Source organism: Giraffa tippelskirchi, chromosome 10, assembly GCF_054371585.1.
Source record: "Giraffa tippelskirchi isolate mGirTip1 chromosome 10, T2T-mGirTip1v1.2.pri, whole genome shotgun sequence".
In the NCBI taxonomy this organism is placed as follows: Eukaryota; Metazoa; Chordata; class Mammalia; order Artiodactyla; family Giraffidae; genus Giraffa; species Giraffa tippelskirchi.
In genome coordinates, this window is record NC_137284.1 from 14,409,009 (window position 1) to 14,436,898 (window position 27,890).

Sequence of the window (27,890 nt, forward strand, 5' to 3'; positions counted from 1 at the left end):
TTTTTGAGCTTGGAAAAGTGAGGGGCTAATCATGAAAAACAGAGCCAAGAATAGACTTGGCAGATGCTACCCCAGCTCATTCCAAACAGCAGAGCAAAAGCCCTCAATCTCATTCTATAGCAACTATTTTAGTGGCCCTGTTCTGAATGTCTAATAAATGGGTTTTTTTAAGCCAACTTTCATAGGATTCAAGTATCTCATGAATATAACTGAAGAACATGGTGTGATTTGAAGGAGTAAAGAATGAACTGGATGCACATACAATGAAGGACATCTTTCAAAAAGGCTTCCCCCTCCAGACGTGTATTTTGGACCTATGCATATATTTTACATAGCAGCTTAATATTTTAGATAGTCTTGGGGTCACATACAATGTAACCAGCCCTCACCCAAATATAGAGGGTGAGAAGACTGCAGATCATTAGTTCTTTGGAATCCTTAGAAGGATTTATTTGGCTCATGTGACATTGATTTGTTTTGGCTGCACTTGAAATGTGTGGTCTTTGCAAGTCAATAGAAATGAAGTCCTTTATTGAGAAAGAAAAAACTCCGTGGAGTGAATTACACAAAGAAACTGAAGGCCAAGTCTCTCGTGCATTTGCGAGAAGGCACGCCAGGGAGAAGGGGGTGGAGGGAGGAGGGGGTTGATGAGTGGGAGTTGGGGGGTTGGGGAGGAGTGACGAGTGGGAGTTGGAAAGTCCATTTACAGAGAAGCCATAGGAAGCATGTTTTGGAAGCTGGAGTAATGAAATGTGTGGTCAGCCGGAGCCTAGGAGGAGAGGAGACAGAATACCACGATGAACCCCTAATTCTTCCAGGAATGCAAAAGCCCTGCAGAGTCATTTCGTAAGATGCCTCATTTTATCAAAGAGGGGGTGCAGGGTCACAGAGCAGCTGAGGGAAGAACTGATAAGAAGTGACGTGGGTGGATCTAGAGTCTGTCATACAGAGTGAAGTAAGTCAGAAAGAGAAAAACAAATATCGTATATTAATGCATGTAATGTAGAATCTAGAAAAATGCTACTGATGAACCTATTTGCAGGGCAGGAATAGAGGCACAGACATAGAGAACAGACTTTGGATACAGTAGGATAGGAGAGGGTGGGACGAATTGGGAGATTGAGGTTGACATATATACACCACCAGGTGTAAAATAGATAGCTAGTGGGAAGCTGCTGTATAGCACAGGGGGCTCAGTGCGGTGCTCTGTGATGACCTAGAGGGGTGGGATGTTGGGTGGAGGGAGGGAGGCTGTAGAGAGAAGAGGTAAATGTATACATAGAACTGTTTCACATTGTACAGCAGGAACTAATATAACACTGTAAAGCACCTATACCTCAATAAATAAAAAAAGAAATGGTCAAGTGGAGTGAACCCCAGTTTCAGACAGCACCAGCTTCAGGAATCTACCAATCCAGCAGGACCCGATTTGTTCATGGAATCAGGTTTCTCCCCACCCCCTCCATGAGCTGATGTTCAGTTATTTCAGAGCTGACTTCAGTGGCTGGAGATGAGTCCAGCATTGCGAGGATCCAGGTGGATCTCTGATCATCCATGTTCTCTTTGATCCTCAGCTCTGTGTCTTAGAGGCCATAAGAGGCGAAGGAAGAAGTACAGTTCTTCCCTGTGCCTCCTGGGGCTTTGTCTGCAATGGAAACAGTGAGACCTGCTCTTAGTGAGTCAGCCTCCATTTGACTTTCTCCACACAAAGGGGACAAACACAGTGCTTGCCATAAGCCAGCCCCTTTCAGATTCTTCCCCACCCACTTAATCTGCTGGTCCTGTCCCCAGAGTCAGACCCAGTGAGAACCCACTTAGCTTGGCCGAAGAAGCAGGAAGTTTAGGGAGCAGGATGTTCTGTCCTGGAGCGTCAAGGGCACAGCCCAATTCGCTCTAGAAACTTGAGTGCAGGGGCAGCTGAGGAGGGGCGGGGAGCATGTGTTGAGAGAGACGGTAAGGACAAGGAGAGAAAGGGAGAGCACAGAGGAGGGCGGGTGAGAGAGAAGGAGAGTGGGGCGAAAAAGGGAAAGTTTAATGCCAAGAGTCAACCTTTGGGAGTTGCACACTGCTTTTGTTCCTCCTTGTTTGTCTGCACAACTTGTGGGGTCTTAGTTCCCTGACCGGGGATTGAACCTGGGCCCTCAAGGGCCCAGGGGATTGAACCTGGGCCCAGCAGTGAAAGCACCAAGTCCTAACCACTGGACAACCAGGGAATTCTCATTACACACTATTTTAAAGAATCTGATAAAGATGACGATCTTTTTCTCCAGGAAACAAAGCCAGCTATGTGTCTCACATTATGAGTTACATATATAAATATGTATATATACATATATATGCATATATAAAATCACAGTTTAGCAAAGTTAGATACATATATATGTATGTATGTGCATGTGTGTGTGTCTGTCTATAGTTAAACACATATGTAAATGTGTCGTGCTAAGTTGCTTCAATCGTGTCTAACTCTTTGCAACCCTGTGGACTGTAGTCTGACAGGCTCCTTTGTCCATGGGATTCTCCAGGCAAGAATACTGGAGTGGGTTGCCATGCCCTTCTCCAGGGGACCTTCCGACCCAGGGATCGAACCCGCATCAATATCTCCTGCATTGACATGCAAGTTCTTTACCACTAGCACCACCTGGGAAGTCCCATATAAACATATATATAACCACAATTTAGCAAAGTTACATATATATGTGTGTGTCTATCTATCTATCTATATTTTTTTGCTAAGTTGCAGTTAGGTTACGCATGTGTTACTCAAATGGAAATGGGACACAGATATCAACTACAGCCCTGGATATCTAAATTGTACAAGAGTGAAAGATGAGCAGAAACTTAGCCAAGACAAGTTCAAGGTGACTGTCAAGGAGTGAGGAGTTAGTGGTGTGGCTTCCACCATGCAATGCTTTCTTTAAGGGAGAGGATTTGATGATACCAGTTTTGGATGATTTAAGATGAGCTTCACAAAGTCCCGGATAACACAGTGCCTGAGACAAACCTGAAAATAGCTAGAGGAGCAGGCGGGGAAGATGAACAGATATTTGCTCTTTGAACCCCATGGTCCCCTTCCATTTCATTTTTCTTCAAGCCAACATGGTTTCTTTTCCTAGGGAAGGCAGCTTAAGTGCCCACCACCTTAGATTATGGGTCAGGGCATCATATCTCACTATTTCAGGTGGATGAACATTTCATAAAAATACTGCATTTCAGTTGTTTTCCAGAACATGACTCATTGCCTGTGTATTTCTGCGTTTCTGCTTTGTTGTGAAGTACAGTGTGATATAATGGATTTGCAGCCATCCCCTGCAAGGATGTGCCCCTGTGCTGAAATTCTAAGAGCATGTTTGTCTCCACTCTCAAAGGAACAGATTAGGGACTTGCATGTTGCTGCTGGCCTATCCGTGCCCAGAGTGTATGGCTCTTGGAGTCTATACAGCTGGCTGTCCACATCATTAGGAATCATGAAAGGCAGGCTTTGTAAACATTGTGTACATTCCCAGCCATTGAACACTGTGACATTTCATAATCAGCTCTCTCAGAAGAGATGCCAGGCTCAATGTCCCTTCTGGAGTAGCCTGGGGTAATTAGGCTGCCCCCAACTCTTCACCAGCACGAACACTCCTGCCACATCTTTCTGCCATTGAGTCATCACATGTGTGCGGTCACTTGTCTGCCTCCTCAAAAATTGTCTCAAATCAGCAAGCACGCTATTTGGAAATATGCTTCTTGTTCTGTCTTAATCAGGGCTTCATTATCTACCTCCCAGAACCTCTTGCAACAGGGTCCATACTAGCTCCCTTCTGACTGATCTTTCCACTACCAGACAGCCATCTGTCTGGAACACAGAAAAGGCTGTGCTGTTCCATCCTTGAAAGCCTCTCCATGGATCCCAGCTTGTATCATAAAGTCCAGACCCTTGGTATGTCATTCAGGAACTTCACATTCTGACTTGAACACAGGTTTCTAGCCTCATGGTGGAAGGGAAGCATCAGCTGTCTAGAGGGGAGTCCTGACTTTCTTACTTGCTGCTGCTGCTGCTAAGTCGCTTCAGTCGTGTGCGACTCTGTGCGACCCCATAGATGGCAGCCCACCAGGCTCCGCCGTCCCTGGGATTCTCCAGGCAAGAACACTGGAGTGGGTTGCCATTTCCTTCTCCAAAGCATGAAAGGGAAAAGTGAAAGTGAAGTCACTCAGTCGTGTCCGACTCTTAGCAACCCCACGGACTGTAGCCTACCAGGCTCCTCCGTCCATGGGATTTTCCAGGCAAGAGTACTGGAGTGGGGTGCCATTGCCTTCTCCGTCTCTCTTACTTACTGTTACTGAATACTGAGTTAAGTTCAAGGAACTATGCAGGTGTGTGACAAACATTAGCTAATTGTCCTAACAACCAGGCAAGGCAGATGTCCTTACCCTCTGTTGGTTAAACTGAACTCACAAGGGTTCAGTCACTTACCTGTGGACACACCTGTTGAGTCACTTCATTTGAACTCAACTCGCTAAGAGTTGGACACGACTGAGCGGCTTCACTTTCACTTTTCCCTTTCATGCATTGGAGAAGGAAATGGCAACCCACTCCAGTGTTCTTGTCTGGAGAATCCCAGGGACGGCGGAGCCTGGTGGGCTGCCGTCTATGGGGTCGCACAGAGTCGGACACGACTGAAGCGACTTAGCAGCAGCCATCAGATGCCAGCGCTCTTTCTTTACCCACTGGACTGTCCCACCTTTCTTTGTCTCTCTCTCTGTGTTCTTGGGAAGTCTCTTTCTTTTCCCAACATCAAGTTCGGGGATGGGGAGTAGACCAGAAAACAACAACAACAAAAAAACAGTGGATTTTGGTCTTTTTATAGTTCTCCCATGTCTCTCATAAAGCACAATTTGAGAGTCACTAGAACATCTCAAAGAGATTGCTGTAGCATCCTAATTTTAGCTCTTGGCCAGTTGTGGCCCTGCTGTACCACTTCTCAGAACCACGAATGTCATGATTCTTCCATGTGGAGAATCGTCTTCTCTACTTCCCTGCCTCCTTTCTCCTGCTCGCTTCACACACCTTGCTCTCTGTGAATCCTGTTGATGCAAAAACAGTCCAAGCTCTTCACACTTCGTTTGCTTTATTGTTATCTTTATTGTTGCCAGTCCTGGGTTGGAGATTTCTGACTCTTCATCTTATATAGCTTATGAGCTCTTTCAAGGAAAGTCATCTTTTTCACATGATTTTTTAAATATTAATATGTATTTATTTGGCTTTGCCAGGTCTTCGTTATAGCACGTGGGATCTTCCATCTTCGTTGCTGTATGCGGGACCTTTAGTTGTGGAATGTGAACTCTTAGTTGAGCCACGTCCGGTCTAGTTCCCTGACCAGGGATTGAACCCAGGCCTTCTGCAGTGGGAGCATGGAGCTTAGCCAATGGATCACCAGAGAAGTCCCCCATCTTCATTTTTGATAGAGTCTCTATTGGTTTCCTGTGGCTGCTGTAACAAATTACCACCACCTTGATGGGTTAGAACAACACAGATTTATTTTCTCACAGTTCTAGAGCCTAGAAGTTCAAAATCAGTTTTCCTGGGCTGAAACCAATGTGTAGGCAGGGCCACAACCCCTTCAGGGGCCATAAAGGGGAATCTGTTCCTGGTCTCTTCCAGTGTCTAGTGGCTGTCAGGGGTCCTGGACTTGTAATTCATCGCTCTAGCCTTCGAGGCCGGCATCTCTAACCTCTCCGCTCCATCTTCACTTGCCTTCTCTATGCGTATTCCCTCTGCCTTCCTCTTATAAGAATGCACCCGTTTAGGGCCACTGCATAATTCAGGATCATCTGCTCATTAAGATCCTTAACATATTTACATATGCAGAGACCTTTCATTTTCAAATTGTTTCCCGTATGAACTTATATTCTCAGGCTCCAGGGCCTGGGCTGTAGATATCTTTGGAAGAGATTTTATAATGTACTAGGGTTTGCTCATTGCTCCCTAAAAATTTATATCCATTCCACGTGCAAAATATCTTCACCCTATCCTGAAACCCCCAAATTTCTCAACCAATTACAGCATCAACTCATGTAAAAGAAATCTCACCTAAATATCATCAGCCCTCAAGGTCCCAACTTTCATCTTCTAATCAGGTATGGGTACAGTCCTCCTAAGACAAAATGCCACTCTATCTGTGGGCCTGTGAAACTAAAAAGCATGGCACCTGCTTCTAGAATGCAGTGGCAGGACAGGCAGAAGATAAGAGTTCTATAATACTCTTCTTCCTAATGAGAGAAGAATGCAAGGAAGAAGAGTCCGCCAGTCCACAGCACCTTAAAAAGTCAGTTTCAGGGTGCAAGGGCTGGGAATAGTCCTCTGTGAGTTCTCGCTTCATCTCATGGGCCCACAGCTCTGCCTTCTAACCCTGCATTTCTGGCTTTTGGACCTAAGTCTCAGCCCTCAGGGTCAACCTGTTTTTTGAAAGGTAGCACCCAGTTGCACGTTAGTTTTAGCAACCTGGAAATCCCATGAACAGAGGAGCCCAGCGGGCTACAGTCCATGGGATCACAGAGAGTTGGATACAACTAAGTGACTAACACTTTCACTTTCTCTTGCCTGTGGAATTTGGGGAGCCCAGTGGTTTTCTTTTATTCTGTCACATCTTCACCATTTTCAGCCCAAGCTGGCAATAGTTCTGCTTAAAAATTTTCTCAAAACTTTGTGGGTCTCTTATGAATATCATGGGAATTCATATCATTAGGCAGAAAGGTCTTCACTGAACTTTTTTATGTAACTCCTATCTGTTTGTGGCTTCTGCTGATATGGCCGAATGGTCCCATGAGTCATTATCTGATATCTTTAGTGCTGAGGAAATGCTGTCCACCCTTGTTCTTCTCTTCAGAGCATATTTTCCTGACAGTAAATCTCCTGATTTTAGCATCTTTTGCAATTTAAATAAGCTAAAAATTTCCCAATTCATCCACCTTTTTTTTTTTAACAGTTTTCCCCAATTTATATTTTTCCCGTCATATTTTACTACAAGCAGGAAATGAAAGGTCATGTGTCCCACCCTTTGCTTGACACTCTCCTCAGCTGAATTCTCAGTTCATAACTCACAACTTCAGCTTTCCATTCACTATAGGATACAATTCAATTATGGTTTCTACCTCTATATTGTGTGGGTCATCTTTCCTCCAGTTTCCAATACCATTTTACTCACTTGCTTCTGAGATCTCACCAAAAGTGTTTTTACTGTCCACATTTCTCACAGTAACCTGTTTAAGGAAATACAGCCTTTTTCTATCATGCACCTAAGAATTCTTCCAGACTACCCATTACCCAAGTCCAAAGCCACTTCCACATTTTAAGGTGTTCATTCCGACAGCACCCAACTTCCTGGTATTAAAATCTGTCTTAGTGAAAGTTTAGAGAAGCAGAAGCAGTAGGAACCATGTACTAAGGGTCTTATTGTGGGAATTGACTTACGTGATTGTGGGGCTGGCTAGGCAAGTCCAGAGTCCACAGGGCAGGTTATCAGGGCAGCTGAAGCCTCTAGTGGAGGTTGAAGCTGCTGTTCATGGTGGGACTTCTCCTGCCCAGAGGTCTAGTTCTGTCCTTATGGCCTTCTAGCTGATCTGGGTGAGGCCTGTCCTGATTATCTAGGACCATTTACTTGAAGTCAGCTGAGGGTGAACATTAATCACAGATTAAAATAAAACACTATGTTAGTGGACTATTGTCTTCATACCAGTGAGGAAGTCATTTGGTGAAAGTCCAAGACCATTAAAGACTCATTAAAATCCATTAGACACCTAGAGACTGTCATACTGATGAAGTAAGTCGGACAGAGGAGAAATGTCCTATGACATCCTTTATATGTGGAATCTAAAACGAAATGATACAAATGAACTTATTTAAAAAAACAGAGGCAGACTCACAGACTTAGAGAACCAACTCATGGTTACCAGGGAGGAAAGATGAGGGGAAGGGATCGTTAGAGAGTTTGGGATGTACGTGTACACTCTGCCGTATTTTAAATGGGTAATCTTCTGTATAGCACAGGGAATTCTGCTCAGTGTTATGTGGCAGCCTGGATGGGAAGGGAGTTCGGGGAAGAGTGGATACCTGTATATGTATGGCTGAATCCTTTTGGTGTGCTGTTAATCAGCTATATCCAAATATAAAATTTAAAAAATTAATAAATAAATAAACATCCATTGAAAGTGAAGGTGTTAGTCACTCAGTCATGTCCAACTCTTTGCAACCCCATGAACTGTAGCCTGCCAGGCTCCTCAATCCATGGGATTCTCCAGGAGTAGGTAGCCATTCCCTTCTCCAGGGGATCTTTCTGACCCAAGGATTGAACCTGGGTCTCCTGCATTGGCAGGCAGATTCTTTACAGTCTAAGCCACCACAGAAACCAACTTTAGGTAGTGTAGTAATATCAAATCTTGTTTTAATCACATAAATAACTATTTTATTTATCCCATTCTAAATAACCATCCAAAGAATTTTTTTAAATTCATTTGTGGTAACTCCTTAAAAAAAAAAAAAAAAAAACAAAACCCACTGAAGTACTAGCTAGACCATTTTTTTTCCCCAAGTTTTTTGTTGATATTCTTAATTGCTCTTACTAGCATTGCTAAGTACATTGCTCTAAGTACATTGAGAAGGCCTCAATGAAGCTTCCTAAACTGGTTTTACCTTTCAAAAAATCTATTAGATATAGTTATAATGGGAAGTCGGGGGCAGTGTGGAGGGGGAACCCACTCACTATTTAGCAGAAGTTAAACTTCTAATAAAGTGAAATTTCCTAGCCTGGGGCTGGTGAAGCCAGATAAACTTCAGGACAGCCATGAATTTTCTAGAATTATAAGTTGTATGTGTCTGTGTGTGTGTGTAAGAGAGAGAGAGAACATACATTTATCTGCAATCAGAGTCCATAGTTTTTAATAGATTCACAAAAATATTACTTTATCATACGTAATAAACTGTAAAATGCTGCCTCATTTACATGGTAGTCAAATTATCTGTCAGTAAAAGTAGGTCTCCATTAGAAGTCTGAACTGGTGTATCTGATAAAATCCGTGTTCTTAAACCCTCACTCACCTGGATATTTTACAGCCAAGTCCTGGAGAACTCCCAGGTACTGCTGAAAACGGTTCTTCTGAGGACTGGCTAGGGCAGAATCAGGAGATGCTTATTAGCCCAAAGCTTACCAGGAGATGTTTGCCACTAATAACTGATAACCTCTGACGTGAGTCAATGGCCGGAGGGAGCCAGGTAGTAGTGATCAGCACAGCCGCACAAGTGAGCCACGTGCTGCACCTCCCCTGACTTAGAAAGGGGTTAATGCACACAGATGGCTGCAAACCCCTCAAGCAGTCAGCATCCTGTAAAACAATATTAACATCACTGCCTTTTGAATACCATGTCTTGTAAACCCCAGGATATGACAAGCCTCTTTAGAATCTTCTTTGATTGTGTTACTGAGTCTCCGGTAGGGAAGTAGGGAGGGGTAGGGGGTAGATTCCAGAGGAAACATATAATTAGATATCTCTTAGAACAATAAGGTCCTCAAACACATAAGCATGAAACTGCTTTGTTGCTCTGGTATTGCTGTTGGTGAGTAATTAGCCAAGTTTGGTGGGGAGTGTGTATAGTTTGGGCAATCCCATTGTTGTGAGCCGTGGGGACAAAATAGTTCCCTTTAGCTACGTTTTCAGGGAAACACTAAATGGAGATGTGAATGGAGAGGAAAGAACAGACTTTCTGGAGAGATTCCACTGTGGTAATGTCAGAACTTCCTCTCAGACTCAGATAAATCTTTCTTGTTCTCATCCTTATTTTTAGTTTCGCGGAAGACAGCAGGCCTGTTTCTCTGAGAGGATGCTGTGTACGCAGATCTCCTTGTCACTTCCTCAAGAGAGACCCAGGGCCATCTCTACTGGTTTCTGGTTCTGTTTTTTTTTTTTTCTTTTTTTTTTTTTTTTTACTGTAGCGATTCCTCATCATGACACTGACCGTGCAGATCATGGGGAGGAGGTGTTTTTTATTTTAGTGCAGAGAGAAAGAGAGGTTTTCTCCTCGGAACTCTTCTGAGAGAACACATTTCTGACAAACACTTCCTGAAAGTTACTCTGTGGCCAGATTCAGAACAGATCCAAAGACGGTTGTCACTGCTGAGAAATGAGGCTGGCCGTTTGGTTCTCTGCCTGCGGCCGCTGAGCCTCTCCACTTAGAGATGCCCCTGAGATGCTCCCCTGGTCCTGGGGACCATTCGGACTTGCTGTCATAGGCATAAGAAAAAAGAGTTTGACAGTTCCCTAGGCTAAAGGTTTCCAGTGTAAGTGGCCTTTGTATTAAAAATAGGGAGCTCAAATGGGAATTTTTGTGTTTATGAAAGGAATCTAAGGAAAATAAAATATTTTAATTGAAATCGGAGACCTTGGGCATGTGAATTATCTTCCCTGGGTCTCAGTTTATCTATCCAGAAGAATGGGAGCAGAGGTATTTACTTATTCATAGGACTGTTATGAGACTTACAGTGCTCATGCAATAATCTTCTGATATAACTGGCCCCCAAAGTGCATCAGGTTAGTTGTATTAATAGTAAGTTTTCCAGAGTACCTGGCTCCTCTGATAAAAATGACCTTTTGGAAATGCCAAGGTGTGAATACTATATAAAGGAGGAATGGCTTCACCTGCTCTCCAGAAAAGTGAGGAATATAGGGGCTACTCTTTAAGCAAAGGAAGAGACTCAGACTGTCCTGACCTGAAATTGTCCTTAAAAACTGCAATCCAAAACTCCTCAGTACAATTCACCAAGCTAACCACTACAGTTAATTCTGTCTGGAAGTAAATCATCATTAACTCATCTGTCCAGTAGTTTAGGCTCCTGTGTGGTTCAAGGCTGCTTTTGGAGGCTGAAGTAAGTCCTGGACTCAGGAACCCCTGCTCCCGTAAAGAGCTTTCCCTTTCTGGAGTCAGCAGTCTTGCGATTCCGCTGTTTGTTTTTAGGCCAGCCCTCATCTGTGGCTACAGAGATGGAGTTTGATGGGTCATCAGTGGACACAGACAACTACTCGTCCATCAGGTTGCCGACTGTGGAGGTCGCGGTGGTCTGGAAGGAGTTTCTTTGGGGACTTTTAGGGGATTGATGTGATTTGAATGTGTGCTATCCAGCCACAGTCACAGTGGCAGTTCTAATTGGCTGAGGATGAGCTTTGAAATGTCACAGGAAGATTTATCTCTGAGCATAGACTGTCCCTCAGCTAATTTTGCATTAGAACGTGGGGTAATGGGTTGTTGGGAAAACAGTGCCATCTCCGTGGTTTTTTGCTTTGGGAGGAACCTGGTAGACTTCTTGGAGCAAAGGAGCGCATGGGGACGAAAGCCATGATGGTCTGAGAGATGGTTTTGCTCTGCAAATGAAGGGCCTGGATACTGTGAGAGATTTTGTTGTGTCTTCCCCCTGATGCTGTCACTGTCCTTGTGGGGACTCATCATACAGTTGGGTGGAGAGACCTGCGTTGGGACTTAGGACCACTGAAGAAATATGAGGTTTGACATCTTGGACCTGTTCTATCCGCAGCAAGGATTAATTTTGGACGAGGTATTTCATGAAAAATGGACTTCCCCCCACTCACTTTTGGTGGCCCCGGAAAATATATTTTGTTGAGTTGAGATCCCATTGCCTGTCAGGTGCTTGTTTATTTAATAATAACTTTTTTAGGGCTGGGAGAAGTAGGAAGATGGGTACCATGTTACTTGCACATACAGGTTACAAGGTACATTTCTAATTCAGAAACCTTAAAATGTGAACATATAGTTTGTAAAACAGTACAACAGAAGTAAAGCATTATTTTTAGTGGCCCACCATCGAACCGTTCCACATATATTTGCTCTGAAATCTTTTTCCGGTGGGATTCCCAGCTTGATATGGCATTTCTTAAGACAATGAAGGACTGGTTGTTTTACACATGTGTACATCTAAATGAGAAGAGAGTTTCTGATGGTTTTGATCTCAAACAAAGCCCCTGTCATCTTTAGACAGCTCTGGATGTCCTGAGCTATTATTAGCCTGCAGAGTATAGATAATTGCAATCCACACAGAAATCTAAAAATAAAGTGTTCATTATCTCTGAAGATTTTTTTTTTTAGCACATAACATTTTTCCAGAAAGGTTTACAAGTGCTTAGATTAAAGGATGACGTTTTACATAGCCCACCCTTTCCCTGGAAGTTTGAAGGAAAAGCAAAACAGCCCAAAGGCAGAAATTAGGAGAGGAGAGAAAGTGCAGAAAAGGTCGTATTAATCTGTCTCAGAATGATTGAGAATTGGGTGAAAATCTAAGTCTTCTTATGCAATTGGTAACCTTTATGTTGCTGGCATTTACTTGCACAAAGGTAAATGTTGATGGTGTTGGTAAGTATATAATCAATGACATCTTCTCATCATTTATTTTTTTTAAAGGACACAATAGTATTGATCACCCCATACATTCCCTGCTAAGTAGTGGCATTAATCTGACCTAATGAGTATGTGTTTTTGAAACATGGTTGTCCTGCAACTGGCACCAACTTTCAGCCATGGTCCTGCTTGCTAAATATATGTTTGCTTTATCTACAACCTCTGCTTGATTCTTGTGAGCCAAGGGTCAACATACTTTTACTGCAAAGGGCCAACCAGTTACTATGTTAGGCTTCATGGGCTGTCCTGTCTCTAATGCAACTGTTAAGCAAAGCTGTTGAAAGGTATGCCGTCACGAAGGCATGGCTGCCCCGTGTGCATAAATTGTGGGCCCTTGGAGTTGGGGTCTGTCTGTATCTGATACACGGCTGTATCTGCTAATCACGTTGTGAACCAGGATTGGAGAAAAAGCCATGATCACCACTGTGACTTGCTGAGGACCCAAGTCCATGGTGGCAAGCTGGTCAACTTTCCTGCTCTTCCAGAGTCAACATTCTCACTGAGAATAGGGAAACAGAAAAATAAGAAAGTAAGTTAAAAAAGTAATTTCACCTCTATGTGAAAAAAGGAGATTGGATGAAGAATAACTTATACTTGTTGGGTTTTGGTAATGAACCCGAGTTTTTGAGAGCCAGGTTATCTTTTCCTAATGAATTTTGTGATTCCCTTTAGACTCACTTTTTCATTTGTAAATTAATAGCAATGCCTGTCTCATCAGGTCGCACTGAAGGATGAATAAGATTTGGGAAGGGTCTTTTGTGAACCAGTAGCGCCCATTCCATGTTTATATACCTTATGGTCAATTTTTTTATCATTCACATCCTTGCTATCAGTCACACTTGCTTAGAAGGGAAGAAACAAATATAATGAACATAACAAAAGGTAATCCAGAAGAGGCAGAGAGAACTGCAATTCTTTGCCTTTTGTATCCACTGAAGAGACTTTCTCTAGGTCACTGGCAAGTTGAAGCTGTTATCTTCTATTCAGCCAACATGAGAGGCCAGTGTTTACTATCCACACTTTTCCCTCTCCTGGAATATCTGTCTTTGTCAGCAGCCAACCCTATGGACTTGTTGATAACATTTGAAAAAGCACAGGAGGAGTTGGTCCAGACGCTCAGCAAAAGACGGTGGGCAAACTTAGGAATTGTCCTTGCTTGTCGGCAGCTTTATAAACATCCATTGACAAGTGTGATGGGTGACAAACTGAGATAATTAAGCTTTCTCTTGCTCTGTCCTCTCTGATGCAAAATGACCATCTGATATGTGTGCTCCGTTTCTGCCTCCTGAAGTCAGATTTCAGTGGAAACTCAGAGTGCTTAGAATATGCGTGACTACAAAATACAAATAGCAAAAAAGAAAACACAGTAGTAGCTATCCATCGCTGAGACTTTAGAAGCCAGGGACTCTGTCAGAAACATTGGATTCAACTTTTTCCTAAGCTTCCCAATAAGCTGCCACAACCTTTGTAGGTAGTAAAATTCTCCTTTTACGAAGGAGGAAATGGAGCCTCAGAACCAGAGCGTCTTCCCCAAGGTCATCTAGCTGCTGAGCGACAGAACCAGAATTCAAGCCCAGGTGAGTCTGAACCAAAGCCAGCACTTTATTTACCCGACAGCAATTTTTAATAATTTTTTTCAATTGCTTACATCCTCCAATAGAAAAATAAGCCATACAAAATAAAACAAAGAACAACAACTTAAAAATACATATCTCCCCATTATATGCATGGGTACGTAGTGAAAAGTGAGAGCATTAGTTGCTCAGTTGAGTCCAACTTTGGGACCCCATGGACTGTAACCCGCCAGGCTCCTCCGTCCATGGAATTCTCCAGCCAAGAATACTGGAGTGGGCTGCCATTCCTTTCTCCAGGGGATCTTCCTGACTCAGGGATCGAACCAGTTCTCCCACATTGCAGGCAGATTCTTTACCATCTGAGCCACCAGGGAAGCCATGTATATCATATATTTGTGTATCATCCATAATTATGCATATTTATTAACAAGATAAATCTCTGTGTCATTATACTAATGCGTATTAAACAAAATTATCAAACATTTAGTAAAAAAGTGAAATGCGAAAAGATTGCCCTAAGGAATGAATACAAGGGGAAGAGCTTTTCTTCCCTGGGTGAGCAGATCCCCACCGGTATTGAGTAATGGGTGTAGCCCACTACCCTGGACCACTCAGACAGGCCAGATAGACACAGCAGGTCTAATGGTGTTTTGTCTCCCTGGTAATCAAGTTTAATCTCTGCATGCAGCCCTATCTACATAGCCTTCATATAGCCTGGCGTGGCGAGGCTGGCTCAGGTGACGGGGGGCTGGCACCCATGGGTATGGGACCTTATCCCTCCACAGACTGATGGCAGGTTTCGGGGAGCAAAGCACAGGCTCCCTCTGAGCGACTCTGGCTGCTCCTGCCACCCACTCAGCACCGAGTCCTTGGGTGAGTTATGCCAGGCAACCCCAGCAGTGGGCTCTGGCCATTTCAGAAATGAAGTGCTTCTTCCAGCGCACAAATATCTGGCTCGTTAGCAATTAGCCATCAAGGGAGAAGAAACGAGGGAAACTGGGGATCTGAAATAGTCTCCTAGGAGATGTTGGGGGGAAAAAAAAGCTAGCACTTAAAGTAAGCCAGATAAAAACGGGGAGCTGCCTCATTTGGGCAGGATGTCTCGCGCTGTTTTTCTAAATGTTTTTGATTCAGCAAAGGGCCCCAGTGCATTCTGCCAAGGTGCTTTTTCCCTTTAATTTTTAAATGCATTCGGATTTCAAGGGGAATTTAATCCGTATGTTTCTGGCTCTTTTACACTTAACTCATCAAAATGTTGTTCTTTAAGAGCTGTTTGATCTGTAAGGCTTATAAGCCTTTGTTATAAGCCTTTTCGAAACCTCTTTCCCCCTTTTGAATCAGCAAATGGAATTGTGCCAATTCTGAATGGGATTTGAGTAAAGAGAAGTCCAACTTTAGGATTAAGTGCAGAAACTCACGGGGATCCGAGCGAACTCTGCAGAGACGCCCTGGCATGGAGCGAGCACCACCAGCATCCTGGGTGCACTCTGCACGGGGCACAGGGCTTGGTCAGAGCCAAGAGACGGGGCTGCAGAGGGTGTGCATGTATGTTTGAGAACCAGAGGCCTTAGAATTAGGCCTGAGAAGCCACCTACTCCATCTCTCCCTCCAGTGGCATCTGTGACACATAAGAATGAAAATGACGTTATCAGTAACAAAGGAGCTGATACTCAGGAGCACCAGCTCAATGGCCAGCTGTTCCTTTATCCTCATCAAACTCTGAGGGAGGCTTGGAGTTTGTAAAATTGAATAGCTAGAGCTTAGGATTTAGAATCAGCTGACCTGGTTTTGGACATCATCGTCAACATGGTACACTGCAGAACATCAGGAACATTCTTTAATGCTCCCCAAACTGTGCTTCCGTTGCTCTTGTTCCCATTGTCATGGTTGTGATAATGCTGCTGAGGATGCCATCACACTCCACTGTCTTATAGGGCAGCCATTGTTTCCATTGTTAGCTGCTATTGTTAGAAAGTTGTCCATCCCCTTTTTGGATTGTGTCTGTTTCTATGTTAAAATCTCCTATCTTACAAAGTTGACCTGTTATAGCCACGCGTTTTGGGAAACAAACTCACTCAGAAGGACAATGCAGGTAATGGAGTGCAGTTTATTATACCAGTGGGCCCAAGGCAGAGTCTCCTCTTAGCCAAAGACCCCAACCAGCATTTGTGAAAATCTTTTATACCCCATGTGTACATGTCCGAACTCACCACCCCAAATTCCTTGAGACTTACATACACAAAGGAAGGGTAAATATAATTACAATAATCTCATCATTTAGGTGTTATGTGTTCAAACAGTTAAACAATTGGCCAATAATCAATAAGCCCGAGGTTACACTCCCGATAGGTACAGAAAAATTTACAGCCTGTCCAGAGACAGGGGTGATTAGTGTATGTTTTCTCTTAGGCGATGAGTAACCTGGATACGATCTTCAAGGTTCCCCTGTCCGGAGGGGGTCTTATCCTTCTATTGTTGTTTCCACAGGCACTAAGCACAGAGTTCAGAGTCCATTAGAGAGGTGGCCGAACATGATCAGCACGAACAGGCCTAAGATGGAGTCCAGGCCCTATGAATTCCTTCTTCATTACCCCCTCTTGATGCTCCTAGTTTTCGTAACGAGCATCATTCATTGAGATATATTGTACTTTAGCCCTCTGGCCACCCACATGAGAGAATGCTATCAACCTCTGGGTTACAAAGTTTACAAGACATTGTAAGAAGCAGGGCCCACAAAGCAGTATGATTAGAACTATTATGACAACAGTAGCAATAGTTTTTTACCAATCTCAGCCAGGACAGGACCGAAGTCCAAAAGGGAATATTTTTATCAGACATGGCTTTTACTTGATTTTGCATATCTTTCAAGGCAGTAGATACATTTTTAGGCAGGTCAGGGATGTATACACAACATTTGACTTTTATTATGGCTCAAGTCCCCCCCTGGGCTGTTGTGAGTATGTCTAATGCCATCTTATTTTGAATTATTGCCTTTTTTATCTGAATTTGTTCTTCATTTAAGGCTTGAATGGCTTTTGTACTGTCTAAGAGGGCCTGTTTAGTGAAATTAGTTAAAGCCTCCACCTTAATCATGATATCCGTTGTCCCTACAGAGGGTACAAACAAGGCAGCAAGATAGTCATACCATTGGAACACAGATCTTGTCCATTTTGCGTGCAGATAGGGCAGGTTTATAGGAGGTTGGTGTAGGCTAGGCTTAATATTGCCATGGGCGAAAGCAAATCCAAGTGTGCAACGCCCTACCCAGCCAACTGGTAACTACGGCCATAAGTTAAGCCCACAGAGCCACTGGGTCCCGTTGGGGGCTACCCAACGGATTCCAGGATTATATTTCCAGTCAGAACCGGGCCACTGAACCGACTGATTGGGGTGATAGGTAACTTCTATGATTTGTTTACATTGTTTAGGAGACAAATAACCCATATATTTTAATTTTTGGGGGTCTAGGTGGCGGTCTCCAAATCCAACTTTGTTTTTTTTTGTTCCCAGCAAATAGTAGCGGGAGCAATCAATTGTCCTTTTTCAGGAGTCATCCAGAAATATTCATCCCAGACTTGGTAGTATTGCTCAAGGTACCGGGAGGCCTGTCCCCCTTTTGTAAGGGAGCCCTTCTCTTTTTTTATTTTTTATATATGAGGTATAAGCTCTTGTTACCTCCGTAAGACTAGTGTTCATATTAAATGTAACCCCATGTCCCTGGCCCATTGATGGCTTTTTCTTACACCAGGACAGCAAAGAAAGGTTATGATTGGTGAGAGAAAGAAAAGTTCCCTTTTGTTGTTCCAAGAAGGAGCACAGTGGTATAAAGTCTCCATAATGAAGTGGCGACACCCACCAGGGGAGTCTGTCCATAACTGACAGGGGCATAGCCCCACATACCCAACAGTCGGAGGAGTTGTGGAAGTCCGCGTAGGAATGTGCCCATGAGATGAAGACGTTGTCTTGTGCAGGAACAGTGGTCAGGTTCAGAACTGCGTTGGTGAGGCCGAGTAGCAGGAGTTGTTTACCCAGCTCCATCCTAGAGAGGGCTCGTCTGGGACCTCATTTTTTTTTTTTTTCTTCAGAATGATCTTGGTTTTCCGTGGGTCGGTGGGGTCTTTTTGGGTGGTCTACTCAGCGTCTTCCAGGTCAGCGTGGTATGCCTTTTTTGCTCTGGTGTGATGGATCCAAGGGGCAATACCTGTAACTTTAACTGCAGTAGGGGTAGTTAGAATAATATAAGGGCCCTTCTACCAAGGGGCTAATAAATCATGTTTCCAATCTTTGACCCATACTTGGTTACCAAGCATAAACTTATGAATTTGTTCCCCAAGGGGGAACGGCACCCTTTTTTGTACAAATATAGTTACTTGATTTATTACCTTACCTAGTTCCATCTGCTGTGAAATCCCATCTCCCCTTATCTGAGGCAAATTTGTTGACACTTGTTTTATTATGGGAGGGGGCCTCCCATACACAATTTCGTATGGAGAGTAGCCTTGGTGGGCTTGATCAGGTGCAGATGAAAACACAGACGGGTTACATATCCCATGTCCCAGGCTGTCTCTGGAAAAGCCAATTCATATTTACTTATGTATCCCCCTCCTTCTAGCCTGACAATTCCGAGGGGGTCAAGAATTTCACAGCAGACGGGACACCTCCTGGGGGAGGGCAAAATACAAGCATACAAGGACCAGTTTTTTATCCTAAAAATCCCCCGGCAATCGCTTGGTAATAATTTCCCCTGAGACAGCATGGACACACCTCCTAAATGACCATCACAAATTCCCTTCTTAAGCCCTAACACGCTCGTCAACTTGTGTACCAAGCAATCGCCACCTATTCCAGGCTCCTGTGGGTCCTTGCTCCTTCTAATCCCTCCCAAGGGGGTGGTCAGGGCCCCTCTTCCACCCTGCCGGGTGGGTTCCTCCTCACCTGAGCGCTCGGTTCCCCTGCTGCCGTCCACTACCTGCTAACATGAAAGGTCCGGGTGTTGAGAAGCAGAATCCGTCTAGAAGGGTGAGGCGCCTTCCCCCCTCTAGAAGATTCAAGCCGCAAAGCCTCGGAGTAGTCCCAAATGGGACTTGTCTCCTCAAAGTGAGGAGTTTCCTGGCCAATGCACCAAATGTTATCGCCACGCGTTTTGGGAAACAAACTCACTCAGAAGGACAATGCAGGTAGTGGAGTGCAGTTTATTACACTGGCGGGCCCAAGGTAGAGTCTCCTCTTAGCCAAGGACCCTGACCAGCATTTGTGAAAATCTTTTATACCCCGTGTGTACGTGTCCAAACTCACCACCCCAAATTCCTTGAGACTTACATAAACAAAGGAAGGGTAAATATAATCACAATAATCTCATCATTTAGGTGTTATGTGTTCAAACAGTTAAACAACTGGCCAATAATCAATAAGCCCGAGGTTACACTCCCGATAGGTACAGAAAAATTTACAGCCTGTCCAGAGACAGGGGTGATTAGTGTATGTTTTCTCTTAGGCGATGAGTAACCTGGATACGATCTTCAAGGTTCCCCTGTCCGGAGGGGGTCTTATCCTTCTATTGTTTCCACAGGCACTAAGCACAAAGTTCAGAGTCCATTAGAGAGGTGGCCGAACATGATCAGCACGAACAGGCCTAAGATGGAGTCCAGGCCCTATGAATTCCTTTTTCAGACCCGTTCATTCTGTAGGAGACTTTGGCTAACTCCTCTTCGACATCACAGGCTTCTCACACTTGAAGACGCTTGTACCCCTGAACTTCTCTTTTCCAGGGTGAATGAGCCATATTTGATCTTCAGGTGTAGAAAGGGCCCTGTTTCCTGACCTCCGTCCACCCGCCCCCCCTTGTTGCTCTGTCCTGATGCCCTAGAACACGCCGTTGAGATCTGGCCAGGGTGAAGCGCAATGAAAGCCTGCCTTCTTTGAGTTTGTATTTTATGCTCTAATTAATACAGTTGTTGCATCCCTTAGCTTGTGGAGTTCACATTACACATTTTTGTTGATTTAGGGTTAATGTCAGTAATACAGGCTTCCTGGGCTCAGTGGTAAAGAATCTGGTGCCAGTGCAGGAGATTCAATAGATGTGGATTCGATATCTGGTTCAGGAAGATCCTCTGGAGGAGAGCATGGCAGCCCACTCCATGCCTGAGAAAATTTCATGGACAGAGGAGCCTGGAGGACTACAGTCCATGGGGTGACAAAGAACCAGACACGACCGAGAAACTAAGCATGCATATACATGCCGAAAACATAAGGTTTATTTTTTCATGAATTGTTTAAGGCAGTGCTCCATCTCCTGCTCTTCTGCAGTTGATCTTTTGTTTCAAAATATGGTGCTTTCTCATAGGCCCTGTTGAATTCATAAAAATGAATAGGGATTTAATGGGGGAAATGCACATTGTACTGAGCATTTAGATGTTAAGAGAGGACGAGATCAAACAGGAAGAGTTCCATGGATTCCTCTTTGTACATGAACTGAATTCATGGCTCTCAAATTCCAAGCCTTTAAAGCCTCATTCTGGAGTCATTGTGAAGCTCAGGTGAGTTTTATCATGAAAGAATGCTGCAAAATCAATTGCCCTTGGCCCTCCCATTGGGTAGGCAACTGAGAGTGAGCTTACAGCCTGTGTAGGACATCTTTTAATTTGCCAAGTGACTAAATGTGCAGTCACTGCAGCAGGCGTCCGCCAGCTGTGCCCACATGGCCCACTCAGCTGGACTACATTTCAGAGAACAGACCGGGCTCATCTACCTTGTCTTGACACTAAAATTCCATTCCAAAAAGATCATCATTGGATTTGAACATTAGCGTGAAATCTTCAGCAGCCAAAGGGAGGCGGCTTCACTTGACAAAGGCCGTTCTTGTTCTTCAGTCCAACAGGCAATGTCTGGGGAGCACCTTGCCCACTGTTGTACACCATGAAAAATGGCCAGACCCAGGAGCTGACCACCAGTCCTGCTGGTGAGGCCAGCCATCTGTCCGCTTGCTTACCTTTTACTTCCATTTCATCTCTGTATTCTCGTGGGTGCCGGTAAGCCCTTTAAGCTTCCCTGACCTATTCTGCCGTGAGCTGGGAAGCCCCTGCAGGTCCTTACTTAACGTGAGAGCTTTTCAAATGCATCTCCATGGAGATGTCTTCTCTTGCTAACAGGCCTTGGTTTGTATTTTAATCCCAGAAACCTGTGAAATGTTATTGTTGTATATGATGTTTCTGAGAGGCTGCTTGAAGATCAGATATTGGGTAGATTAGGACAAGAGAATTTATTGAGAGACAGCACCTGACTTCCTAATATGCACCCAGCCCAGGGCTGGACCCAGAAAACCACATGTGACTTAAGGCAAGGACCCATTCCCTTCCAGTCATGATGGCCATTTAATGTGGTGGAGACACCAGTGTTGAGGAATTTGGTACAGGCTCTAAATTCTGTGGTCACTGGAGTGAGAAAGGACACTATAGGCCAGAAAGCAGGACTGAATCTGGGCTTTCAAACTGGATAGAACTGAGAGTGGTGCAAGAAATGGTGAGGTCTGGGAATGAGGGTACATTGTTGAGAAATACTGTACATGCAAGCCAAACGGGCAAAATACAGATGCACAGGTACATCACAGAAAATACAAGTCAGTGGTATTTTATCCTCATTTCGTTTCCTAATACCCCAAAACTATGAGACCACTGTTGTCAATGGTGATGGACACTAGCATCTTTTTAGTAAGACTTTTTCACTGCCCAACAGGGTGGACACTATCCCTTTTCAGAGCCAGAGTAACTCTCTACATTTACTGACACTTGTCTGAAATAACATGTGGAAAACCCAGAGAAACAGTGCAGGCAATAGCCCAGTGGCTGGCACTTGGAAGGTGAAAAGCACCCACACTGTGTCTAATTCCTAGAGCCCTTGCTCTGTGCTGAGCACTCTCCCAAGGGCCACGTGTATGTGTGCATGGCTTCCTCTGATCCTTAGGAGGACCTCTGAGGGTAGGGAACATTATCATCCTCATTCACAAACAAAACAAGGTAGTGAGAGATTGAGGGCAGAAATGGAGTGAAGCTGTGAACCACACATCCTGAGTAAGATCAGTCTTGAAACAATGTTTTGTGTGTAACGAAGCCATCACATCTGCAGCCAACCATTTTCAAATAATCTTCTCATGTGAGATCTTCTTTGTCCTTCACAACTTTTCTGGGAAATGGAGAGCATCATGGTCATAAGAAGCCAGGTTGTTCAGTCACTCAGTCATGTCCTACTCTTTGCGGCTCCATGGACTGTAGCCGGCCAGGCTCCTCTGTCCATGGAATTCTCCAGGCAAGAATACTGGAGTGGGTTGCCATTTCCTTCCCCAAAGAAGCCAGGTGATCTACACGTATCCTTTCTTTTTTGAAGTCTGTGTGTCTGTTTCTATTTTGTAAATAAGTTCATTTGTATCATGCATATATATATATATTTTAGATTCCATATATAAGGGGTATCATATGATACTCGTTTTTCTCTAACTTCACTTTGTTATCTCTTGGTCCATCTGCATTGCTGCAAATGGAATTATTTCATTCTTTATTATGGCTGAATAGTATTCCACTGTATAAATGTACCAGATCTTGTTATCCATTCCTCTGTCAATGGACATTTACAGTGCTTCTATGTCTTGACTATTGTGAATAGCACTACAGCGAATACTAGGGTGCATGAATCTTTTGTAACTGAATAGGTTTGCTGTACACCTAAAACTAACACAACATTGTAAATCAACTGTACTCCAGTATGAAATAAAATATTAAAAAAATAAATAAAATGTATGAAAGAAAAAAAGAAGCTAGGGTAAAGAGAAAGGTTCCCCCCAAGGGCTGCAGTCTTCCCTCTGTTCAGGTCTATGTCATGCCCTGTTTGCCGATGACTCAGTAGACATTGCCCATTCAGTGTTTTTACTTTCCCATCTCAAGCGCACTTCACAGCCCTTCTGTGTTAGCACTCCATCCATGCGTCTCCTCTGAGCTCTGTCGTCACACCCAGTTCTCCAGCTCAACCAGGCGATCAGGGGGCCTGCGCCCTGACCGCACCTCTTGCCCCTCCCCAGCCTGTTCATCTGGTTCTTCCTCCTCCTCCATGGCACTGAGACCGAGGCTTCACTGACCGCTCTCCTTCCCTGAGTCTCTCAGCGTCATCCTTTCTCTGCTTCCTTCTGTATTTGGCAGAGTGAGGGGTCCACGGTTTCATCTTCCGTTGCCAATATCCTCAGCGTTCTTATCCCATGGTCCTTGTCTTAGACTCTCGTGGCAAAATTGAATTCCGGGGGTGGGGGGGAATGCATCAGAAGAGGTCACTGTAGCTGCTGCTGGAGAAAAGCCTAAAATTCTTTTCAGTGGTTATCTCCGTAATGACATTATCCCTGATCTTACCGACATCTCTGATCTAGACTGCCAGAGAGACAAGCAAGCAAAAACAGCAGAAAACCCTGGAAATACTGAGTTTCCCTGTTTTGTCTCCTTTGTCATCTAAACAGTGGCCACTTCCAGTCTTCTCCGTAACATTTAACCCTCTCAATCCTACGTTTGTCTCTTATTCACAGAGGATTACCTTGCCTCTAACTTGGCCTTTCTTCCTTTGGCAAATTTTTTTTACCTTCAACATCATGTTTTTCAGGGAGGTTCTTCCTCATACTTATCCTTTCCTGGTTTCCTTATCTTTCTGATTGCAACACCACATGTGTTATTGCTTGTTTAAATTTGCTATTATCTACAAGTTTGAAGAGGTCTAATGACATGAGTTGTATCCTCTGTGAGTACATGTTCTAGTAGGTGTCTAATCAATGTTGAAATCGATGAATGAATAGAGGAATGAGTGAAGGAAAAATACACACATGCCAGCACATAAGAGCTTTCTTAACCCCTTGTACTGGAGCTCTGCATCCTCCTTCCACACCATCTTCTGTCCTCCTTAAAGGCAAAGCTGTCCTCTCCCATCTAACACTCTGTCTCCCAGTGATGCTGGGGCCCCATTTACCCCCACCCTCTCAGCCACTTTGTTTTATCCTCCTTCTTCTCTGATGCCTTTAACATTTTACTTCTTATTGTTTCTGCTCAGCAGTTGGACATGATCAAATCTATCTCTTCTTTAAAATAAAACCCTTTCCTCGATTCCTTCTCCCGCTCCTGTTTTGTCTCCTCCTGGCTTTGTTTGCCCTGCTGCCGCTTCTCCTGGTCACCCTTGGTCCTCACCGCCTGGCCTCTGCTGCTACCACTTCACTGACACTGGGATCTTTGTGGCTCGACTCCCTGTGACAATCCTGCAAATATTGCTGTCCCCCTGGGGCTCATTGGTGAGCCTGGGCTCCAGGGCCATCTGTGTGCTGGTGACTCACTGGCCGGTAGGTCCAGCCTGGTCTCCCCTGACCCTCCTTCCCTGTCCTGTAGAGACCACAGACACCTCACACTCAGCAGGTGCACACTCATTCCATTCGCTTTCTCCCAAACTGGCTTCTCACATAGCCATCGCTCACCCCGAGGACCGAGTCAGAAACCCTGGTGTCGTCCCAGCTCCTCTGTCTCTTTTCCCAAATGTCCGTCAACCCTGACCGTGTCTCTCCATTCCCATCAGCACTTGGCTGGTTCAGGCGACCTTGACCTCTCATTGGGCCCACTGTCTGTAACTGCCCTGCTCACCTTTGGCTGGAACTGATCTGATTCACTCCTTGTGCTGCAGCCAGAGAGGGCCTTGGGAATTGAATGTGGATTCTGTCTTGTCACAGTTTAGGACTTCTCATCAGGTTTCTCCTTCTTTCAGGATAAAGTCCCACCTCCCTGATGGGGCTTCCAGGGCCCTGAGTCGTTCACCATCTGACCTCTTCTTGTCTCTCATCTTCACCTTCACATCTTTATCTCTTCCTCCCCCTAGCATACTCCCCACATCCCTCATTCTATTCTGGCCACACTCTGACCTGATTGTGGCTTCCTCCCAGGCCTGCTCCTGCATCTGGACCTTTGTAGTGCTGATCTTTCTGGCTGGACACCGGTCAGAAGGTCTGTCATAGTCACACGTGCTTGCTGAGTCCATGTGTTACACGGGGCATCAGAAGAACACACAATTTGGAACCAGAGACCTGGCTTACCAGTGTATGCCTCCATCTGTCCACCCACCCATCCAACAGATGCTGGGTCAGCTCCCTCCTCCCCTCTTCTAAACATACTTGACTTGGCTGCTTCCTACTTGTCTTCAGGCTGCACCTTAACCCTCAGCTACTCCAGAGAACCTGAACACACACATACACACACACACACACACACACACACACACACACACGTGCGCACGCTCTTCTATCTTTTTAGGAGTTGCATTGTACCCTGAACTTGGCCCATCTCAGCAGCTTCTGTCAGTCAATAAACCGGAGTTGAATGGCTCTGTTGTACCAGGCGCCGTGGTGGGTGCTGGCCACACAGCACATTGTGTGTTTCCTGCTGTCTGTGTCTGCAGTGGGACCCACGCTGCCTGAGGGCTGTGACAGTGAGCATCCCACAGCTGTATTGTGCAAGCAATGAGCCCTGCTTGTGGATTATGGAAGATGACTAAATAATTTTTGTTGGCTGCGGGCTGGCTGGTGAGAAAGACAGAAAGTTAATCTGGCAAGCCCCGTCTCTGATTCCACATCCTGTGCTTTTCCAAGTACCCCAGGCTCTCTGTGGCTTCAGGAAGTGTTCCTAAGAAAGTCCTCCTGGTTTCCCTTAGGGGGCCCTAGCCAGTCTCAGGGACCCAAGCCTTCTCATCCCTGCCTCTCTGGTGTCTCCATCTCATTTGTCCCAGCGAGAGTCTCTCTGCCCTTCATGATCATAGCCCTTTTCTTTAGGAAGGCTCAGAAAGCAATTTGGAGGGCCATACAGTGGGGGGATGATCCAGGACTGAATTATTTGGCTAGAATTTAGCATCCGTGGGGGACAGTGGACTCCAGGTGTTGATAAATAGAGGTCCCTTTCAGCAGAAGCGCAGCAGCCTTTTCCTCCTCTTTTATTGTCATGATTATTATTATTTTTGTGGTTCCCATGGAAACAACTAGAGGGAGAGAACAAAAAAGTCAGGGAGGTTAGAGTGATGAGACGGCCCCCATATGCTTGAGAAGACCGAATGTGTGTGTGCGTGTGTGTGGTGTGTGCACGCGTCTGTGTGCACTGCACTCACTTTTCTCCCCAGCACACTGCTGGGTTGGGGGAAATCGTGCTGTTTATTCATAGTGTTTGTTACAATTGGGCTCAACCAGGAGACAACTATCAGCTTTCAGCAATTAGGGAGCCTTGTAATGACAGCTCCCCCATCTGATTAATAGCGGAGGGAGGGGGGCAGAGATGGAGACATTCAGAGCGAGAGCCAGAAATGTCAGAGAAGAAGACATGGCTCAGAGATGGAGTCACAGATCGCCATCCTGTCCCCTCTGTTGCCTTTGGTGGGGGAGGAGGGCAGTGGGGGGGTCTCTAGATGCCTCCTCTGTGGTTTCAGTGGGACACAGGAAGAACAATGGCCTGGCAGCCCAGTCCTGGGGTCCTTCATCCACAGTCTGCTTGTTGCCTTTCTGATTCTGTACCTGACTCAGAGGTTGGAAGAGGAGCCAGCTGAGGACCCCTTGTTCAGTGGTCAAGCTGATCACTAACATCTTGAGCCCCCAGGAGAGGTCACAAGGACCTTTCCAAAGCATCACTCCCCACTACTCTCCTTTCTGTGGACCTGGAGGGACTGGTCAGGCCACCCCTTCAGTCTCATTCCCTGGCCTTAATGATCAGGAGACCCTAGGATCTAGGTGGAGTCCCAACTACAAAAGGCATCGAAACAGACCTGCAATCCTTGGACTGAGAGCGATGCATTCAGCTGGCCCTGGAGTGAAGAAGACAAAGAACCGGAGGGGGCCTGCATGTAAGAGAGCGACCTGCCCATAGTGGGCGGCCCTTCTCTCCAGCCTTGCGCTCCATGTATGGAGAATCCAGGGCTTCTTGTCAAGCCCTCCCTGCACTGGCTGTGGCCAGGTGTCTGGTCCTCACTCATGAGGTTACCTGTGCTACTTCCAGACCTCCCATCACTGTTACTTCCTCACAGGATGGTCTTGGAAGAAACATGCTAAAAACACACGAAGCTCAGCATCCCCGGCCCCTATGCTCAGAGCATTGGCACCCCCACCCTGGCCCCAATGACCAGCAGCACTCACCTTTGGACTTGAGAACTAAAATATTGCTGCCATGTTAGTTAACAAAGGAGGTTGGAGCCATCAAGCCAATTAGAGCTGCCAGAAAGGTGAACCCTGAAGAAACTCAGGATGAGAAAACACAGGATGCTGGTCCCAGAGAACTGAGGTGCATATTAAAAGATTGATTTTGGTGAGCCCAGACTCTCGCATCTTCCCATACATAGAAAACTGCTCAATTCCTTAACCTGAGATATTTTGTTGCTGTTATTTAGTAGCTAAGTCATGTCTGACTCTACTTGTGACTCTGTGGACTGTAGCCTACCCAGGCTCCTCTGTCCATGGAATTTCCCGGGCAAGAATACTGGAGTGGGTTGCCATGGCAGAGATACTTGGTTTTCTTTTATTAACAGTCACCTTCTGACATTCCGACTACCTGGTCTTTTGTTGCAAATTCCTGTATATATCTTGGCCCCCTCACCTCGCCTCTTCAGAACAGTTTTCTCAGCATCATCTGAGATGCTTTGTCTCAGACTTGGAGTCCTCAGAAAGTCCACTGAGTAAAAACTAACTCTCAACTTTTAGGTTGTGCATTTTTTTTCCAGTCAACACACTGTGCGTGCATGCTAAGTTGATTCATTCATGTCTCACCCTTTGGGACCTCATGGACTGTAGCCCACTAGGCTCCTCTCTCCATGGGGATTCTCCAAGGAAGAATACTGGG

At 45.1% G+C, this 27,890-nt stretch overlaps 1 protein-coding gene and 1 long non-coding RNA gene across 5 annotated transcripts in view; one reads left to right on the forward strand and one right to left on the reverse strand.

The window, feature by feature from the left end:
- Window positions 1-27,503, reverse strand: LOC145522777 (uncharacterized). Its single transcript, XR_014066162.1, has 8 exons — window positions 27,191-27,503; window positions 24,669-26,049; window positions 13,121-13,775; window positions 12,864-12,941; window positions 11,850-11,962; window positions 9,080-9,148; window positions 7,457-7,653; window positions 1-1,645 (listed from the first exon to the last, which is right to left on the reverse strand). It is a non-coding gene; the product is annotated as an uncharacterized LOC145522777 (long non-coding RNA).
- Window positions 1-27,890, forward strand: part of NTM (neurotrimin) — a 961,781-nt gene that overhangs the window by 706,234 nt on the left and 227,657 nt on the right. The window lies entirely within an intron of this gene.